The 13,024-nt window shown below is 51.1% G+C and overlaps 1 protein-coding gene across 6 annotated transcripts in view; it reads right to left on the bottom strand.

Moving 5' to 3' along the window:
* RRBP1 (ribosome binding protein 1) overlaps nucleotides 1-8,744 on the bottom strand; it is a 61,882-nt gene extending 53,138 nt beyond the window's left edge. For 3 of the 6 annotated variants that reach the window (XM_082743206.1, XM_082743208.1, XM_082743210.1), the window contains exon 1: nucleotides 8,368-8,649. The gene's annotated coding sequence lies outside the window, so the exon portion shown is untranslated. Of the gene's footprint in view, nucleotides 1-8,367 lie in introns of all 6 variants that reach the window. The other 3 variants (XM_082743209.1, XM_082743211.1, XM_082743207.1) reach the window with 3 other exon arrangements.
* Nucleotides 8,745-13,024: the final 4,280 nt, after the last annotated feature.

The raw sequence follows: 13,024 nt of genomic DNA, 5'->3' as shown, positions 1-13,024 counted from the left end.
ACCAGAGCACCCACATGACAATGACCGTGAACTACCAGGAGGCTGACAGCGTAGAGCACTCCCACCCACCACATCCAAGGAAAGGCCCAATAGGGCACGGGCTGCATGATTCCATCTATACCCGAGTTCAAACACAATGGAGCGAATCCGTGTGCCAGGAACCAGCAGAGCCGATACCCTTGGGGCTGGGCAGTGGCTGGAGGGGGCAGAAGAGGAAACTATTGGGGGATATTTCCTGATCTGCTGGTTCAACAGGGTGATTGGTTTGTGGCAGTTTACAACTGGGCTGCAGACTTGTGACAGCACTTTTCTGTGTGTGTAGTTTAGTTAGTTAACTAAAGTAAACTAACTACTTTAGTTAGTTAACTAAAGTTAACTACTTTAGTTAGTTTAGTTAGTGTAGTTTACTTTAAAGTAGTAGTAAACTAACTACTTTAGTTAGTTAACTAAAGTTAACTACTTTAGTTAGTTTACTTTAGTTAGTGTAGTTTACTTTACTTTTTAGTAAAGAGCTTAAAAATATATATGCCCACTGTGGTGGCAAACCGTATCACATGGAACTTGAAGGCAGAGCATCTTTGGTCGCTGGAGCATATGGTCCTGTCACTGCTGCCACGTCGCAGCCCTCTCCCAGGCAATGTGGCATTGCTCCCGCCCCTGAAGAGCTGGGTGACTGGGACCGAGGTGGGGGAAGGCAGTCACCTCCTGCCCCAACCTCACGACCCATGGCCACGCCCACCGCACTGTCCTGCGCAGCAACTTTTTAAAAATCCAACTGTTCAGAAAAAGTCTCCAACTTCATAAGCTCCCAACTTTAGGAGGGAAGCAGATTAAGACAGGAAATAGCGGCTGGGCTTCAGAGTCATGGCTGAAGTTGACCCTTTTCATTGTCCCTTGACACGCCACTGTTTAAGACTTCCTTAAGGGGATCAATAATTCATTTATTTTTTAGCACTGACTCCTCTTCCTCAATCACTGTGATTGCTACTAAGCTCTGAAAATTACTATTTCTCTTCCTACTTACAACAAATCCTGAGAAGACAGAACGAAATGAAAGTGTATTCAATAAAAAAAAGGCTCCATCTAATTCCTACTCAGCAGGAGTCTTAACTGACAAGAAAACAGTTTGGATGTAGTCAAGTGGTACATTTTAACCACTGAATGGCAGGTTCCAGAGAAACATACCACCTGGGCTTTGGGCAGAGCAAGCGTCTTCACCCTTCCAGGGAAAATGAGTAGGCCAGACGCTCCCATCTCAAAGGGCGAGGAATCTGGGATCAACTTTTCATTTCCTTGCCCAAAAGCAAAACCAGGAAGAGGGGAAGGGAAACAAAAGGAAGGCGGCAGGCCAGGAATGGACGCTTACCAACCAGACCACCTGCCCCAACCACCTCCTCGGGCCTGCCATGGCCTCCGCATGCCAAGACCTCCGAGGACAGTGAACTCTGTGCGAGAGGCAGGAGGCTCAGCTCCTCAGTGTCTGTGCTCCTCGAAGTCTGACTAAAAGAGAGAATAAAATGCCAACTACAAGAAAAGAATTTTCCTCCTACCACTAAGAAACACTTCTTGCTCACTAAATACAAAATCCTCCTCTTCTCAGAAAGAGCCAGCACATTGTTCAAAGTAAAAATAACATTTTCTTTCCTGGCAAGCGTGTTGTCGCTGATACGCTCAGTTCTTCCCCAAGCCCCACCTAAGGCTCCTCAGGCACAGACGGGAATCGAGGGTGCTCACTGCGTGTCCTCCTCCTAGAAGCGCGAGCAGCTGGGAAGGGCCCAGCCCCAGCGAGGCACCATGACAGGGACAGCGGGCTGTGGGGAGACGAGGCGCACGGAGATTAATGTAACTGTCCTGGAGGCTTATAGCAGCTGGGAGAAAGCCAATGCGCAGGCCTCCCACTAAGGGTCACTTCGAAGCCCTGGGCTCTGGGGGCAGAGCAGGAAACATCCCCATTCAATAGCGTTCCTCTGTGAACGTTGCTTGCAACCTCTCCACTGGAGCCAGGCTGGACGGAATCCAAAAATCACTTGGCTTCATAATATGTTTTTTGTGTTTATATGTGATGCTCTAGGAATCCTGACTACTTCAGGCTAAATAATAATATACTCCTAGAACACGAACACGAGAAAATCCTCTCCCCATGAGCTCAGCGAGGACAGGCATCCACTGTGGGCCAGGCACTAGGGGTACCTCAGGGAAAGAGAAGAGATGCATCCCTGCGTCGGCAGAGTGGACAAAGTCAGTCACGTATGTGACATGCCTGGCTGGCGATCACAAAGAGAAAGCGATACAGAGGAGTGGGACAGGGAGCAGGGATAAGAGTGGGGAATCGCTAGGGGCTGTCACTTTAAGTAAGGTAGTTAGGGAGAGAAGAATTCACTGACCTGAAGACGACCTGGCGCGGGGGTTGGGGGGAGCCACGTGGCCATCTAAGAAACAGCGTCCCATGGACAGCAACAGCATGTGCAAAGGCCCTGAGGCAAAAGCATGCCTGAGAAACAGAGGAGGCCAGTGGGACTGGAGCAGAGGATACGACGGAGTGAAGCCCAGGTGAAAGCAGGAACCTTGGGGGCCACTATAAAGACTCTGGCCAAGGAGGCTCTTGAATAGAGAAATGATATGACCTGCTCTGGAAACAGACTCAAAGGCAGAGGGTGAGGGCAAAAGCAGGGACACCTCCTCAGAGCCAATGAAGTAACCCATGAAAGAGAGGAGAGCAGTTTGGACCAGGGTGGTACCAGCAGAAGTGGTGAGAATGGCTGCATTCTTGCTTTGTTTTGAAGGGGAGCTTTGCTGTTGGACAGGATACAAGAATGAGAAACCAAGGAATTGAGGATAAACCGAAATTTGTGGCCGGAAAGATGGGGCCATCTGGCCTAGTTTCATTTTACATGAAGAAGAAACTGAAGCCCAGGAAGGATAAAAGTCAGGTCCAAGCTCGCACCACTTATTTCTGAGACTAGAACCCCAGCTACCGCTTCTCTCTCTGCCCCCTCCTGCAGCTAGCAGGAGACAATGGTGACCACTCAGGTCACACCTGGACGCCCTCCAACTCCTCTCTGCTCTCAGATGCCGAAGTAGACACGGCTCCCTTGAGGACTGCCAATACCAAGCATGTATCGTAAACCAGGACAGGATGCTGGTGAATGAGAGCCACAGGCCCTGCCCGGAGAGGATGACCAAGTCCAGGGCTGCCATGCAAGAAAGCAGACCTGTTGAGCAAACATTTTCATTCTCCCCAAAAGAACCCCCAAAACTAGATTTTTAATGAGAAAATTCTCCTTTAAAAGGTGCTTTGTTGTTTAATAACATGAGGGCAGCCAAACAGATCTCATGTGCCGGCCAAGTTCAGTCTATATAGGGCCCCATCCTGGAACCAGTCTCAAGACGGCCTAAAACACATCGGGTCCACTCACACCTTGTCAGGGCCTAGAATTACAGGTTTCGGTTTAAGATGGTCTTTTTTTTTTTTTTTTTAAAGATTTATTTATTTGACAGAGAGAGATCACAAGTAGGCAGAGAGGCAGACAGAGAGAGAGAGAGGAGGAAGCAGGCTCCCTGCTGAGCAGAGAGCCCAATGCAGGACTCGATCCCGGGACCCCGAGATCATGACCTGAGCCGAAGGCAGCGGCTTAACCCACTGAGCCACCCAGGTGCCCCTAAGATGGTCTTTTGTTCCAACCTTTGAGTCAGCAGATGACATTCATTATCACCATAAATAGCTGGTAACTTCCAGAACAATCTTAGTGAAACTCCTCTCCGACCAAAAAGAGAGTAAGCAGCTAGCTGCCCGTCATTCTAGGTTCTTTGTTAACTTTGGTTTTACCTTATTCTACATGGAGGACAAAGATAAGCCCACTAGTACAAGCAGGAATTCAAGAAGTCTTCCCAAATACTACCCACTGATCCCTTCAAAGTTGTATGGAGTAGAACAGATCCCTGCAAATGACCCAGGAATCAACTTACGTCAGCCAAGCATGAAAACACCAAGACACTGCTATGGGTGAGGTTTAAGGGCCAGCAGCTATTCAGATCTTGCCAAACTAATCGAATTTAGAAATTACAAAACTTTCTTCATAAATCAAAGTTCCTCCCCACTGCTAGACAGTGGGATATACACGTCATTCATGGCACTTAAGGGAAACACATAAGATGTGTCTGGTTTTTATTTGTTTTTTTAAAAAGATTTTCTGAGAGGGAGAGAGTGTGCACATGCATGAGCAGGAGGAGGAGCAGAGGGAGAGGGAGAAGCAGACTCCCCCCTGAGCAGGGGGCCCAACAAGGGGCTCGATCCCAGGACCTGACCTGAGCCAAAGTTAGATGCTTAATCAACTGAGCCACCCAGGTACCTAGATGGGTCTGGTTTTTAGATGTGGGAGCTGGGATGCAGGTTTCAGAAGACTTGTCAGAATTTGTCTGCCTAGGAAAACAGCCTCCTAGGAAGTCCCCAAGTTAATTTTCTATAATGCAGAATGGCCCTCGTGCCCAGGCTCTCCCTTAGAATTAAATATTAACTTTCCCTACAAGCCATATGCTGTCGACCCGATACAGATTTGGGTTGGTCTGGATGACAATTCTGATGCTGTTGATAACAGGTTAGGAATGTTCCCCCGGCGGGAGGGCCACTATCTGTGCTGCTCCCCCACCTGCTTTTTTTTCTTGGTATGCAATTTGCGATGTACACAATGAGGCAGAAATCAATGCCTTCTAAGGGTGCTATCTTATTAAGGTGAAACCCATGAACTACCACTAGTCCACTGTTCTTGACATACAGAATGGGCATCTTACATGGTTCGACATATTTTTAAATGATCAAGAATGGAGACTTGAACGTTTAAAGAATTCCAACTACCTCAAACTCTTAAAAAAAAAAAAAAAGAAAGAAAGAAAGAAAGAAATTCCAGCTATCTCTAGATCAGCACTGTCCAGAACGCTCAGTGATAATGATCGGCTACTGAGCATGTGAAATACAGCTAGTGTGACTAAGAAACACTTTTTAAATTCTACTTGATTGTACTTGTTTTAAACTTAAACAGCTCTATGTGGCTACTGCACTGGACAACAGAGTTCTAGACCATAGTCTCCTCACATGAGAAACAGGTCTCATTCATTTATATTGATAGTGTCTAAAGACCTAGCACACAGGAGACATTTGATAAAAAAATGAAAATACCTTCTTACACTGAATACATCTCAGTCAGGTGTGTACTTTCTTCCTCTGAAGCTTTTAATTCTACTCTTGTAGCTCCACGTCCTCCTGTAAGCAGTTACTATCCCAGCAAATGTGGGACTATCGGGTCCTGTGGGTGAACATTCAGAAGGCCACGCCCACACTGTCCAGCAGCTGAGCAACAGGAACTGGCCTGACCACCGCCTGATCTGCTGCGCCTCCATGTTCTCATCCACAGAATGGGAACAACCATACCTATTCTATAGACTGGGGTGGCTGCAAGGCCTACATTGGTGTTGGTAACTTTGATTCTCAACAGTCAACCTTAAAAACCAAGCTGAGCTCAGCTTGAGTTGTCCAATGAAGTAGCAGGCTAATTAACAAGACTATTAGCAGGTACAGTGGTCTACCTCACTTGGTTAATTATCGTGTTATAGGCCAGGCCTTAACTACTACTGTAGGCCCGGATATACAGCTAGATAGCACAGTCTCTGCCTTCCTAACTCTGATCATTATTTTTTCCCTCCTGAAACAAGATTTTAGTGAACAAAAATCCACAGTCTCCAAAGACCTTTAGAGCCCCTGCCTAAGTGTCATTCATTATAATGTTAGAGTTCCCAGAGATAAAAGAACAAATAAGAGTCTGGGGTCCTGATACTTTTAAAAGGTGTCCCTATTACATAATAAACAAATATTCTGATTAAATCATTTCCATTCAACCACTTAGAATTTGATACTATATAATTAAAGCAGCCTGCTGACTTAGGGACCATTTCAGCAAAGAGCTTCATTGCTCAGATGTCACTCAATGATTCAGGATTTATCTAAAACCCTCCCATCACCAGCAAATAGTCATGCACCAAGGTACCACACTAACTTCTCTCTTTACAGACGTTCAGAGGCTGATTCCTAACTATGAAAGAAAGTAGTCCTATGATAGCATATGGTGCCTATGGCTCTCTATCCTCTCTCTCCAAACCTCAAGACACCATTCTTGCCCCTACCCCAGGCACCTTACAAGCCACGTGTGCATTGCTCCAGGTAAAGGGAAAACAGCCCAGTGGTAGGTGTCTCTCCACTTTTCCTCCTTTGCATAAATAGAGAGGGAAGTGGCATCTCCAGAACCTCAGAACTGGAAACTTCTTTCTGGAAAGGAAACAGGTTGGCAGCTCATGGGGGGCTGACTTTTAGAAAGTTCATGAAGTAACTGAAACATCACCACGGAAAGCAGCATGCTTGCAGGATCACCAAGATTCCTCTGGTGTCAAGATTATGAGGAAGTTAGGAAGAGCACGCACAGAAGGAAAGCGTAAGGAGGGAGGCAGAGTCAATTGAAGAAAGCTCCCCAGCAGTGTCCGGCAGATGTAAAACGTGCAGCTGTCCCTCCTGAGTGCTGGAAAGAAGACCTCGGTCTCCAGAAACATCCAGCAGCCAGAATTCTAAAGAGATGTCTAGCATAGCATGTTGAGGCCCTAGTGGTCCCACTTCCCCAAACTCCAAAAAATACCATCCAGATGCCCCCACCCCACAGGTTCCCGCGCTGTAAGCAAACAGTGATGTGGGAGGCTCCCAAACACCCTTCAAAGTTTCATTTCCTTGGTGCTTCCCAGTCTGCTGACCTCCGACCTCCAGGAGCCATTGCCCAACTGCCTTCTGTCTGCACAAGGTCCTAGTTTTTCCCAGCACTTGCTGGGGAGGCTGCCTTGATTCTACTGTGAGTGGGTGGTGTATCTCCAGATTACAGATGAGGAAACCCAGGTTCAGACAGGTTAAGGGACTTACATAGAGGGTCTGTAAATGAGAGCTGGGAGTGGAATCCAGACCTTGGGACTTCTGTGAGCCCTGGGTGCTGAGACAGGCAGGCTGGAGGCAGAACCAGGCTCCACCTCCCTCTAGTGACCTGCAAGCCCCTAAAACCTCAGCCCAGCAGTAACAGGCAAGACTTGTTGACTACTTCCTACGCGTTCTGGGTCTTCACAGCTTTTCTCTTAAGAAGAAACGACTGGCATCTCCGTTTTTTTCAGACGGGGAAAACAGACACCTGGAGCGAGACAGCTTGGCCCAGGTCACCCTGAACGCTGCCAGGATTTCAGAAGCCCACTCCCTTAACCGTTACACCACAATGAGCTACCATTTATTATCTGTAGTCTGGGGAAGGATCCCTGACGCTTGGCGGACACCCTCCTGGAAGCGCGCACCCCAGTCCGTCCGCCCTCACCCAGGGTACGGTCTGGGGAGCCTAGAGGGCCGGGGCGGGCGCCAGGCCGGGTGCCAGCGCGCTTGGCCGGACGGGCAGGAGGTGCCCGCTTCCGCCTGGGCCTGGCACCGCTGGCCCATTCATCGTGGCCGGGCGGGGCGGACCAGGCAGGGCCCGGGTGGCCCCGTCACCCCGCTGGGCGCCTCGCGCCGGACTCCGCGCGGCCCGGCCGGAGAAACGGTGCCCTCGGCCCCGCCGCCAGGGGGAGCAGGGAGCCGCCGCCCGCACTCCGGGAAGTTGCCACCGCGGCCGCCCGGGACGTCTGGACCCTGGACGGCCCCGGTCCTTGCACGGCGTCCCCCACAGCCCCGAGTCCTAGGCCCGCCCTGCCGGGGGCCGCCCGTCCCCCCGCCGGAAGCGCCTCCAGGCCGCAGCCCGCAGGCGGGCGAGCTCGGCCCGCGGGCCCCCCATTCAATCCCGCCCTCCTCCCCCCGGCCGGCCCCCGCCGCCTTCCGCCCGCCCCCCCCCACCCCTCCAGCCCTGACTCCAGCCCGGCAACGTCATCCAGCCGCTTCCCGAAACTTAACCCCTTCCTCCGCCAGCTGTACGCCGCCCCGCCCCGCCGCCAACTTTCTTAGCCCAACTTCGGAGCGTGCGGGCCGCCCCGACGGCCCGCAGGGAGGGAGGCGTCGCCACGTCGCGCCGCGGAGCCGCCGCAGGTCCCCCCCCCTCACCCGACGGCGAGGGCTGTGAGGTCCACACCGCGGGGCGCGCTCGGCCGCCGCCCCTGCACGGGGTTCGCCCGGCACACGCCCCCCGGGGCCCGGCCCGACCCCGAGGGTCGGCGGCCGCAGCGACTGCAGGCGGCAGGCGGCGCCGCCGGGGGAGGGGCCGCCAATGAGACGTGTCACTCGCGGCGCGGCCGGCTCCGGCCCCGGCGCCCCGACGGCCCGGCCCGCGCGCCGCCGCCGCCGCTGCAGGGCCCGGCCAAGTTTCTTACCTGCAGCCGGAGACGCGGGAGGAAGAGCGAAAAGGCAGCAGCCGCCGCCGCCGCGGAACAGGGAGAGAGGAGCCGGCCGAGCCTCCGCCGAGAAGCCGCCTCCGAGCAGCTGCAGGCGCCGCGACCCCGACGCCGTCCGCCCCGTCCGCCGTCCGCTCCGGCCGGTCGCTGGCTGCGTGCGCGCGTGTGGAGTCGTGGCACTTTCTGCCTCGGAGCTGGCGAACGGCCCCCTCCACCGGGATCGCCGCCTCCTGCCTTCCCCACCCGGGCCAGCCATTCATCGAGCCGCCTCTCCCCATTGGCCTGCGCCCCGCCACTCCGCGGGTCGCTGGCCAGTCAGAGAGCAGGCGGCCCAGCCGCGGCGGCGGCCATTGGGCAGAGAGGAGGGTCTCCGCCTCGGCCAATGGGAGAGGGGAGGAGCTGCGGGGAGCCGCGGGGGGCGGGGCCGGGGAGGGGCGGGGTCGCGCGGTGCGGCGCCCGGCCCTGCGCGGGGGCGGGGCGGGACCGAAACGCCCCGCCAAAGGGGGAGGGGGGCGCCGGTCGGCCCCGCCCACTCCAGGCTCGCGGCGCCTCTCGCTGTGGCTGCCTTGGGGCTGCCCAGGCAGGCTGAGGAAGGTTTGAATCCAGGCGATGCCGAGGCTGCGCCGGTGAATCTCGGCCGGCCGAGGTCGCGGTGGGTGTTACCCTGAGCGCGGTTGCGCAACCCGCCAACAGCCAGGAGGGAGGAATGCCTTATTTAAACCCACTGACTTCCCCCAAGCAGTGGCGCCTCCAGGCCCCGGGGTGTGAGGGCAAGTTCAGCTGGGTGTCAGCCCCGAGAGAACGAACTCTAATCTTCGAACAGATGGCATTCAGTACCAGAAAGGATTTTCTTGAGCAAATGGAGGAATTGGGATTGAAAGGCCAGAAGGTGCTCAAGGAGTCAATGGTGAATGTGATTGTACCCATTTTTAGGGGTGGTACAACAGAGTACAGTCTATTTGAGTTACTTGTACAGAGAGCACAGTGGGCAGAGCAATACATATGATCCACCCTGTGGCATTTTACTCCTTGTAAGGAAGAGGGTGAGAGGCTCTGACCCAAGCAAACTCACCCGTTTCCCAGAAAACTGAGCAAATAGTATTTTTTGTTATATGGTCTCCTCCCCTCAGTATAAGCCAACACTGTCTTTTCATAACCAAATAAGTCTTTTACTTAAGATAATTTTTGGCCTGGTTTTTAACCATTATATCAGGGTCTCTTAAGCCCAACTCTTTGGACTTGAGCCAAAGCCAGCTTCTTTCAAAGTAAGGTTTCCAAAAAGCCAACAGCGCTGCTACAGCCTGATCTGCTTCACACCATCCCGGGCCCCCTGGCTACAGAGTCCTGTTCCTAATATGTATTTGTTGGACAATTTCACATTATCATTACCCCCACCCCCATCACTGGTACTGTACTAGTGGTTGTTAGAAAGATGTGGAAAATACAGGCTGTGGTGAGGGAGTAGAGGGGCTGAGCTGAAGTTAAACCGCTCATTCCTATTTTTAATCTCAGCAGTTCCTTAACACATTAATGATTAATCAATGGGAATTAACCTGGATTAACTTTCAACACACAGTCTTTTTCCAGTGGTGATTCTCCACTTGAAATAAAAATCCAGAATCTCAGCCTCTGGCTGGTGTATCAACTAGTTCTAATTGACCACAGGTAAACTAGTTAACTTCTCTGAACATGGGTGTACCCCTCTAGGACTATCTGGGTTTTAGAGAGGGAATTCATTCGTTCGTCATTCATTCATTCACTGGTGTTTGTTGAGTGCCTGGTATTCACCAGCAGGCTGAACAAGCAGCCTAGAGTGATAGGCAGACCCAGTAAAGACTGAACTGCCCTCGAGGACCTTGCTGTGGGCAGAGACCCTCATCTTATTCACTACTTAGGTATTGCTAGAAAACGTGCCTGGAGGGTCTGGAGGGCTCGCAGTCATATCTTCTATGCAACTGTGACCCAGAGCCTGTCATGGCACCTACGCAGAGTAGAGGTTCAGTAAACACCTGGTCTGTAAATATGTTAAATAAATTACAGGATAGCAAAGTTCCTAGACGTGAGGGGTACTTACAAAAAAGGGGCTCTCTATTCCTTCCCATAATCTAACGTTGGGTTTGGCCTCAACACAATATATGTTTCAGTATGGAGACGTGGCCTGGCCTAACCCTTCGCCTCTTTCCTCCCTCCCTGCTCCTTGTCCTCCCTCTACCAGGCTCTGCTAGGGCCAAAGCAGGTCCCCACCCTGCCACCTGGCCTGGCCTGACTCTCACAGCCACTGATGTGCCCACGGACCCCCATCCTTGGTCATGCTCAGCCTCATCAGCGAGTTTTGGCCTTGCACTCTCCTAAGGTGTGTCTGGGAAAAACAGGAACCACCCCAGGTTTAGGAGGACAGGGGTCCTGTGGGGGAGATGAAGTGGCATAGTGGGTTTTAGTTGTGAACAAACAGAATGTTTTTTATTTTATTTTATTTTATTTATTTATTTGACAGAGACACAGCGAGAGAGGAAACACAAGCAGGGGAAGTGGGAGAGGGAGAAGCAGGCTTCTGCTGAGCAGGGAGCCCGATATGGGGCTTGATCCCAGGACCCTGGGATCATGACCTGAGCCGAAGGCAGATGCTTAACTGACTGAGCCACCCAGGCACCCCACAAATGAATGTTCTTCATAGGAAAACCTGAATATACAAGAAGAATCACTTAGTGTGGTCCGTTCACTCATGACCGTGCTTTGTGTTCTATTACTAAACACAGATAGTATTTTAAAAGAGTAGGCTGCAAAGATGAGAATCTCTTACAGTGTAAAAAGAGCTTTTGCTTTATCAACAACTAGGAAAGGGTGATAAATGACACACAGAATAGAATGTCGTCAAGTGGAAACAAAGCCATCGTGACAATAAATAACATTTTTACATCCTGTCACGCACCAGGCACTGTTCGAGATGCTCTATGAGTAGGTAAAACTATAAATAGTTAAAACACTCAGAACAACTCAGTAGGAGCACAGTTATTATCTCCATTTTAGGGATGAGGAAACTGAGGCACAAGAAGGTTGTTGTCTTGCACTATTCAGAGGAGGAACACTGGGCTTCAGGGTGCATGCACAGAACGCCTGCACTTGGTGCTAGATACCGAAAGGCACGCTGGATTGGGGCAGGGGATGGTGACTTCAGGGAGAGGTTTGTGATCTGACATCACTCTCTCAGCACTCTCTTTCCAGTAATAGTGATGCTCAGCTTGGTTGGCGACCCACTGGGTTAGGAAAACCATCATAACCGGCTTGAGAACGGGGCTATGGCAGAAGAGAGAGTGCAGTGATACTTCGTGAGGGGTGAATAGGAGGTGAAGTAGGAGAGGGTTGGTGACCATGGGTTGTGAGGGACAGGGATCTGCCTCCTATGAGCCCCTGTTCCTGGCCCGAGTGACACCACTGGGGCAGGACCCACAGGAGAATGAACACGTAGGGGACAGGAATTGGGGAGGATGTTGCATGTTTATTGAGGTGGAATTTGAGGAGCCTGAAGGAAGTCAGATTAGAGATACTGTTTCTGTGACGCTCAGGTGCTGAGGCCAGTGTGGGTAACACAGACTGGAAAGCTAAGCCCATGAATGGAGGTTTGAACCTTAAGGACAGAGATGATCGCACCCAGCATATAGAGCTGAAAGCTGCATGTGGACAAGGACAAGAGAAAGCCAGTACTGGAGTCCTGGACAGAGAAAGGAAAACCCACAAAAGAATCTCTATCAATCAGCTATTGTTGCGTAACAAGCCACTCCAAAACTCAGTGGCTTAAAACAAGGCTTGAGGCTCAGCTGATCTTGGCTGGCCCACGCATTGGTCTTTGGGTGGCCTGGGGTTGACCTCAGCTCAGGACCTACTATGTTTCAGACCCTATTCCAGGTGATGGTGAGACAGCCAGGAACAGGGCAAAGGATTTCCTTTGATGGAGCTCACTTTATAGTGAGAGACAGAAAGTAGAGAAGTCAACGAATAAATAAACAAGATGAATCAAAATGGTGCGAAGGGCTACAAGGAAGAGAACAGCCTCTAGCGATAGAGACAGGCAGGGATCTGGGAATGAGGAGGGATGTGGTTGTAAAGAATGTAATCAGAGAAAACCTCTCTGGGGAGGTGACGGTTGAGTTGACACTTGAACATGAGAAAAAGCTGATCTTGTCTTGGAAAGGAGTAAGAAGAATTAGCCAAAAAAAAAAAAAAAAAAAAAAAAAAAAAAAATCCTGTGGTGGGGAGGAGCTTAAGAGGTGGTTCAAGGACCGAAAGAAAGGCAAGAGGTGAGCAAGGCAGGAAGGTACCTACATGCCACCCACACTCCCTAGGAGGTATTAGGAAGCCAATGGGGTTGAGGAGCTTTAAGCAGGAAAGTCTTACAATCTGATTTACATTTTTAAAAAATTAACATTAGTTAAGATAGCAGAATGGTGCATCCCCACACCAGCTGGGAGGGTTTTGCAAGATTCCAGGCTAGATAAAACCAGTATGCAGGTAAATATTTAATATTTGGTTCTGGAGGTAGAGGCGAGGAAGTGTTCTTAATTTGCAGCAGTTGCCAATTTCCATGGTGTCAATACTCCTATCATAGCTGGTTTTAAGCTGCTGAGTCACTGAACATAAA

The sequence above is a fragment of the Mustela nivalis genome, assembly GCF_964662115.1.
Source record: "Mustela nivalis genome assembly, chromosome: 8".
Classification (NCBI taxonomy): Eukaryota; Metazoa; Chordata; class Mammalia; order Carnivora; family Mustelidae; genus Mustela; species Mustela nivalis.
The sequence above is the reverse complement of the archived record's forward strand: the minus strand, read 5'-3'. Positions and strand labels throughout refer to the sequence as shown.